The 7,878-nt window shown below is 43.1% G+C and overlaps 1 protein-coding gene across 2 annotated transcripts in view; it reads right to left on the bottom strand.

The window, feature by feature from the left end:
* Positions 1-7,878, bottom strand: part of cdk14 (cyclin dependent kinase 14) — a 285,314-nt gene that overhangs the window by 203,620 nt on the left and 73,816 nt on the right. Inside the window, exon 1 of one of the 2 annotated variants that reach the window (XM_056474724.1) lies at positions 2,743-2,831. The exons of the other annotated variant lie outside the window; for it this stretch is intronic. The gene's annotated coding sequence lies outside the window, so the exon portion shown is untranslated. Of the gene's footprint in view, positions 1-2,742; positions 2,832-7,878 lie in introns of those variants that run through there. 2 annotated transcript variants of the gene reach the window in all.

Genomic DNA, 7,878 nt, shown 5'->3' with positions numbered 1-7,878 from the left:
GGAATAAATTATGCGCATATTTAATGTGTTAATGAACATCTTCAGCGTGGTTGGGTTTGTGTGAGGTCACGTATGAAAGACCTCACAGCGAGACCCTGACTTTATCTACAAGCTCACATGAAAATCGCCACTAAAGCTTACTGCTGGTAAAATACAAAGCAGTGGCATTACACACTGCTAATCACATCAATGAAGGACTGGTTTATGCTGATTAGCACTTGTGAACAAACACACACACACACACACACACACACACCACAGAGTTTATAAGTACTGTTTAATAAGACAGTTAAGCTTTAAGAATGTGTACATGATCTTTATTCTTCTTATTATTTTTATTTTCAGTTAACTACTGAGATTGAAATGAAGAAGAAAACACGAGGCACTGGATTGGAAATGCAGATGATGGATGGATGGATGGATGGATGGATAGATGGTGGATGGAGCTAAAGAGTGATAGATGGATGGATGGATGGATGGATGGATGGATGGATGGATGGATGGATCTAAAGAATGATGGACAGATAAATGGATTGGTGGATGGATGAATGGATGGATAGATGGAGCTAAAGAAAGACAGATAGATGGATAGATGGATGGATGGATGGATGGATGGATGGATGGTGGATGGAGCTAAAGAGTGATGGATAGATAAAGATAGATGGCTGGATGGATGGATGGATGGATGGATGGATGGATGGATGGATGGAGCTAAAGAAAGATGGATAAATAAATGGATGGATGGATGGATGGAATGATAGATAAATGGATGGATGGATGGATGGATGGATGGAATGATAAATGGATTGATGGATGGATGGATGGATGGATGGCATGATAGATAAATGGATTGATGGATGGATGGATGGAGCTGAAGATTGATGGATAGATAAATGGATGGATGGATGGATGGATGGAGCTGAAGATTGATGGATAGATAAATGGATGGATGGATGGATGGAGCTGAAGATTGATGGATAGATAAATGGATGGATGGATGGATGGATGATAGATGGATGGATGGATGGAGCTGAAGATTGATGGATAGATAAATGGATGGATGGATGGATGGATGGATGGATGGATGGAGCTGAAGATTGATGGATAGATAAATGGATGGATGGATGGATGGATGATAGATGGATGGATGGATGGAGCTGAAGATTGATGGATAGATAAATGGATGGATGGATGGATGGATGGATGGATGGAGCTGAAGATTGATGGATAGATAAATGGATGGATGGATGGATGGATGATACATGGATGGATGGAGCTGAAGATTGATGGATAGATAAATGGATGGATGGAGGGAGCTGAAGATTGATGGATAGATAAATGGATGGATGGATGGAGCTACAGAATGATAGCAGGATTGATAGAATGATAGAACAACAGATAGATGAATGGATGGAGCTAAAGATTGATGGATGGATGGATGGATGGATGGATGGATGGATGGATGGATAGTAGGATGGTGGATGGAGCTAAAGATAGATAGATAGATAGATAGATAGATAGATAGATAGATAGATAGATAGATAGATAGATAGATAGATAGATAGATAGATAGATAGATAGATAGATAGATAGAACAGAACGATGGATAGAATGATAGAATAAATGAGCAATAGAAAGAATGATATAGAACAATAACTGGACAGACAGACGGAATGGATGGATGGATGGATGGATGGATGGATGTGGATGGAGCTAAAGAGTGATAGATGGATGGATGATGGATGGATGGAGCTACAGAATGATAGAAGGATAGATAGAATGATAGAACGACAGATGGATGGATGGAGCTAAAGATTGATGGATGGATGGTAGGAGGGTGGATGGAGCTAAAGAATGGTGGATGGATAGATTGACAGACTGACAGAATGATTGATAAAATGTTTTAACAATATAAAGAATGATAGAATGACTGAATGAAATGATAGATAAAACGACAGAACGATGGATAGAATGAAAGAACTATAGAGTAATAACAAGATAGAACAATAGACAGAGAGACGGACGGACGGACGGAAGAAACTACAGAATGATGGATAGATGAATGACTGGATGGATAGATGGAAAACCAGATGGACAGAATGATAGATAGATAGACAGACAGACAGACAGACAGACAGATAGATAAGAATTTATAAACTATTATGGCGTGACTTCAGTGTATGCTTATCTACACACACACACACACACACACACACACGCACACACACACACACACACACACACACACACACACAGTGCTCTACTTCAGCAGTCATCATCACTGTAGTAATCTCCTGCTGCTTCTACAGTGACACACACACACACACACATCAGTATATCAGTGTACGTCTCTCTCCCCGGCCTGACTCTAATCCTCCTGCCGCTCCTGTGTGTCCTAATAACAGAATCCTGCAAACACAGAAGAAGAGAGCGGCGTTCTTTCTCCTCTTCCTCATCATCCCTCCATCCCTACTACACCCCGAGGACAAGACGTCTGTCTATCACACACACACACACACACATCCAGCACTGATCACTCATTAAAACACAGCATGATCTGCAGAAACATGCATGATGCGCTGACTGTCACAACCCCTGCACGATTCTCAGGTGGGCCGACCCGCTCTGGAAGATGACAGAGCGAAACAGAAGCTGCGTGCACGCTCATACGGGCGCAATAATCATGCGTACTGAATCATACGTGTGGGGGAGAGTTACTGCTGGAGCATGCACGGCTCTTACCTTAACACAATCTCTGTTTTCAGCTCACCTGAGTGCCTCGGGATGAAGCGCATGCAGGCCAGCGACGCACATTCAAAACAGCTCTCGACGCCACTGGAGACTCTACTAATGCATGAAGGGGGACGCTGCATTTGTTTTTTTTAGAGGGGGGGATTTTTTAGAGTGATGCATTGAGGACTGCTGTGGCGCTGAGGTAGTGCATTGTGTGTTCACTGTGGATTGTTTGTAGTGTTGTGCCTGTGATATGGATTAGGGTGTGTGGTTGTGGAGATGTACAGGAGAGTGGAGAATGAGGGCATATTAGGAAAACCCCCCTGTGAGGAGAAAATGGTTTGATCTGGAGGAGTTTGAGGAAGCGGGAGGCAGAAGCGGTGTTTGCAGCAGTCGTGCAACACATGCGTGTGCGTGTCTCCCTCTCCCTCTCTCCTTCTATCTGTCTCTCTAACTGTTACATATGTGTTGCTAAAGCATTTGTCATGTTCACATTGAACTCAATTACACATTAGAAAACTAACATAGCAGTATTAAAAACAAATAAATACTAATTAACAATAGTGTGTGAATGGAGCTTTTTGTAAATAAGGATTGAACACGTCTCCATTTTTCTCAGAAAACATATTTCTAAAGGTACTGTTGACTTGAAATGTTCACCAGATGTTGATAACAAACCAAAGAAATCCATATATGTGAAGAAAACAAAACTAATTAGTTTATAAAGTTCTGTGTAATAAAATGAAATGACGCAGAGAAAGAGTGTTGAACACATGAAGAAAGGGAGGTGTATTTTGGCAGTGAAAGCCCAGACAGCAGCTGAAATCTCTTAGTAGTTCTTCATCAATCCTCTGCCCTTCCTCAGTGTAAATGAATATCAGCTGCTTCAGTCCAACATCTACATTAGCAGGAGGATGAAGATCAAACCATTTCAGCAAGACAATGATCCAAAACACAGCTAAGGAGACTCTCAGATGCATTCAGAGAAAGAAAATCAAGCTGTAGAATGGCCCAGCCAATCACCTGATGCGAATCCAATAGAAAATTTAAAATAAAGCTCAGATTTTATAGACGAGACTAGGGCCGCACGATTAATCGAAACAAGATAGCGATCTCGATTCAACCCTACGCACGATCTTAATTGAGCTTTTCTACGATTCAGCCAATTAAACTTTCACGGTCAGGAGAGAAGCGTATAGGCGGACGCAAAAGTCTTCACAGCAACATGAACACCTCCAAATGGCATTAAAAGCGTCACATACTGTATTTATAAAGTATAATTCATCAAAATAATCATTTCTGTCTTAATGTAATGATATATTCACGGCCGCAAAATCACACGTGAGCTGACCGTCAGCTGTTTGTTTACTAGCTGTGAGCTGAGAGCTGTTTGCGTGTGCCTGCTAGTGATGCCTACTTTAAACAGAACCTACATAGGCTGTGAATAACAGGTAATAAAGTTGTAAATAAAGTTCAGTTCGTTGCTCAGAGCAATCGTTTGCCAGGAAGTATGATTTGGATGTGTGTGTTTTTATTTCTCACAGTGATGGCAGCCATGAGCCGCACTCAGAAGTGAAAGTGAAACCTGTGCGCACATCATTTAAATGATGATCATATCGCATTTTAGAGTTATGATAACGACAAGCCTTTGATGTGTTTTATCTTTCATTTCATTCTCATGCACAACACTTAATAAAGAGTGTTGTGCATGAGAATAAATGTTAAACAGTGTCAGTATGACTACTGTAGCCTATATAATGTTGAATATACTGCAGGAGGGAATCTGATAATGACCAATGCTTTCATTTTACCAGTGGAAAAAAAGATCTGATAATGTTATCAATGCCAGATGACGAACACATGTCTCAAACACAATTATTCAGCATCAGAATAGTTGTATTCTGATGTCATTTTACTGTGGATTGATGACCAGGACAAAGTCAAAGACTGTTCAAGTCAACCATTGCAAGTCTATACAAAATTAAGCATTTTAACCAATAGTAGAGCTACACAGAATAGTATTATTGTTGTTTTAATACAGAATCCTGAGAAAATCCTGATCTTGATTTTAAGCCCAAAAACAAAATAGTGATTCTCATTTTAGCCAGAAAGCACAGAAGCATCAAAATTTGGGCTCTCTGTTGAAATCTCTAGGAAACTCACACCTGAGCAATGTGTGTGTCTTCATTCTCCATATGAGAGGCGTCTTAAAGCTGCAGCACCAATACAGACTTTTATATCAAATATTAAACACATTTCAGTAGTTCAGCACTTTCTCCTTCTGTTGTTTCACTCTTATCACACAGAACTCATTTATCAGATCTTTGTTTAGTTTTATTGTTATATTGTTTGAGTTTTTACCTAAATTTGCTTCAGCTCCATGTCAACATCTCCTTTAGATTAGATTAGATTAGATTAGATTCAACTTTATTGTCATTACACATGTACAAGTACAAGGCAACGAAATGCAGTTTAGGTCTAACCAGCAGTGCAATAGCAGCAAGTGCAGGAGACAGGTATAAGTTATAAAGTGCAGTTATAGAAAAACTATGGTGATATTTACAGATGGATGTACTATGAACATTATATACAGGTTGTATTAGCTATGAACAGATTTACAATAAATGAATATATGTACAGGATACTATTAATAGCAGAAGTGTGCAGACAGATAAACATAATTACAAATGTCCATGTGCTGTGGGTATGTCCAGTTCAAGTAAATGAATCAGTGCAATGAATATGTGCAAACTTTAAATGTGCAAATGTTAAATAGTGCAGTGATTGTGAGGAGTATAAGTTAGAGGAGTGTGGGGGGTGTATTGGGGGGGCAAAAGAGTCAGTGAGGGGCAGAGTTCAAAAGGGAGACAGCTCTGGGGAAAAAGCTGTTCCTTAGTCTGCTGGTTTTTGTCCGGGGGAGCCTGAAGCGCCTGCCGGAAGGCAGGAGAGAAAACAGTCTGTGAGCAGGGTGAGAGGTGTCCTTAAGAATACTGCGTGCTCGGCGCAGACAGTGTTTCTTCTGGATGTCCTCAATGGCTGGCAGTGTAGTCCCTGTGATGCGTTGGGCAGTTTTCACCACCCGCTGCAGTGCCTTACACTCGGCAACAGAGCAGCTTCCATACCAGACTGTGACGCAGTTGGTCAGGATGCTTTCTATTGTGCAGCGGTAGAAGTTCACCAGGACGGCTGATGAAAGCTGGTTCTTCTTAAGTTGCCTCAAGAAGAATAGGCGCTGGTGAGCCTTCTTGACCAGGCTGGAGGTGTTGGTGGTCCAGGAAAGGTCCTTAGAGATGTGGGTCCCCAGGAACTTGAAGGATGAGACAGGCTCAACGGCCATCCCATTAATGTGGATGGGATCATGCGAGCCTGTTCGTCCCTTCCTGAAGTCCACAATGAGCTCCTTGGTCTTGCTGGTGTTAAGGAGCAGAATATTGTCGGTGCACCAAGTGGCCAGATGCTGTATCTCCTCCCTGTAGGCAGTCTCATCATTATTGCTGATTAGACCAATCACTGTGGTGTCATCTGCAAATTTGATGATGGTGTTGGATCTGTTCACAGGCCTACAGTCGATGGTAAAGAGAGAGTAGAGGAAGGGGCTCAGCACGCAGCCCTGTGGTACACCAGTGTTGAGTGTGACGGTGGTGGAGCAGATGTGGCCTGATCTAACATTCTGAGGTCTGTTAGTCAGAAAGTCCATAACCCAGTTGCAGAGAGACGTGTCGATATCCAGGTCTCTAAGTTTGATCATTAGCTTAGAGGGTATGACAGTGTTGAATGCTGAGCTGAAGTCAACAAACAGCATTCGTGCATAAGTGTTTTATTGTCCAGGTGTGTGAGGACAGAGTGCAGTGCTATGGAGACGGCATCTTCTGTGCTCCTGTTGCCACGGTAGGCAAACTGATGTGGGTCCAGTGTGGATGGCAGAGAGTCTTTCAGATGTGCCAGGACCAACCGCTCGAAGCACTCCATGATGATGGGTGTGAGTGCTACAGGGCGGTAGTCATTCAGGCATGTTGGGCTGGAGTGTTTGGGCACTGGCACAATAGAGGTGGTTTTAAAGCATGTTGGCACAGTTGCTAGGTTAAGTGACAGGTTGAAAATGTCTGTGAACACCCCAGTGAGCTGTTCTGCACATGCTTTGAGGACGCGCCCAGGAATACCGTCTGGTCCAGCAGCCTTACGCACATTGATCCGACTCAGTGCAGTGTAGACTTCTGAGGAGGTGAGTGTGATAGTTGAGTGGTCGGTTGAGGAAGTGTTCCTGGTGTAGGGTTCTGTATTGTCTCTTTCAAAGCGGGCATAAAAGTCATTTAGCTCGTTCAGGAAGGAGACATTTGTGGCTGTGGGGGTGGACTGGCTGGGTTTGTAGTTGCTGATGGCCTGGATGCCCTTCCACATGCGCCGAGGATCAGAGTTGGAAAAGTGCTCCTCTAGCTTTAGCTTGTAGCAGTGCTTGGCCTTTTTGATGCCCCTCTTCAGATTAGCCCTGGAAGTGCTGTAGGCCTGTGCATCCCCTGATCTGAAGGCAGTGTTGCGTGCCTTCAGCAGGAGGCGCACCTCCTTGTTCATCCATGGCTTTTGATTTGGGTATGTGGTGATCTGTTTCTGGGTTGTAACACTGTCTATGGTGGTGTTGATATATTCCAGAACAGAGGAAGTGTAACTGTCAATGTCTGTGTGAGAGCCACATGTGGCCTGGGAAGCAAACATACTCCAGTCTGTGTGTTCAAACCTGTCCTGGAGTGTGGAGTCCACCCCCGCTGGCCACACTTTGATGGTCCTTACTGATGGCTTCACACGGTTGACGATGGGTGAGTATTTGGGGGTGAGAAACAAACAAAGGTGATCTGATTGACCCAAGTGGGGGAGGGGGGTCACAGCATATGCTTCAGCCATGTTTGTGTAAACTTGGTCTAAAGTTTTGTTTCCCCTTGTGTGGCAGAAAATGTTTTGATGGAATTTGGGGAGCACTGTCTTTAAGTTTGAGTGATTAAAATCCCCCGCAACAATAAAAGCAGCCTCCGGGTGAGCAGTCTGTTGTTTGCTGATGGCTGCATGAAGTTCATTCATAGCGAGCTTGGCATCAGCGTCGGGAGGGATATAAGCAGCAGTTATTATGGTGGAGGTGAACTCCCGTGGCAGATA

This window comes from Danio aesculapii, chromosome 16 (genome assembly GCF_903798145.1).
Source record: "Danio aesculapii chromosome 16, fDanAes4.1, whole genome shotgun sequence".
In the NCBI taxonomy this organism is placed as follows: domain Eukaryota; kingdom Metazoa; phylum Chordata; class Actinopteri; order Cypriniformes; family Danionidae; genus Danio; species Danio aesculapii.
The sequence above is the reverse complement of the archived record's forward strand: the minus strand, read 5'-3'. Positions and strand labels throughout refer to the sequence as shown.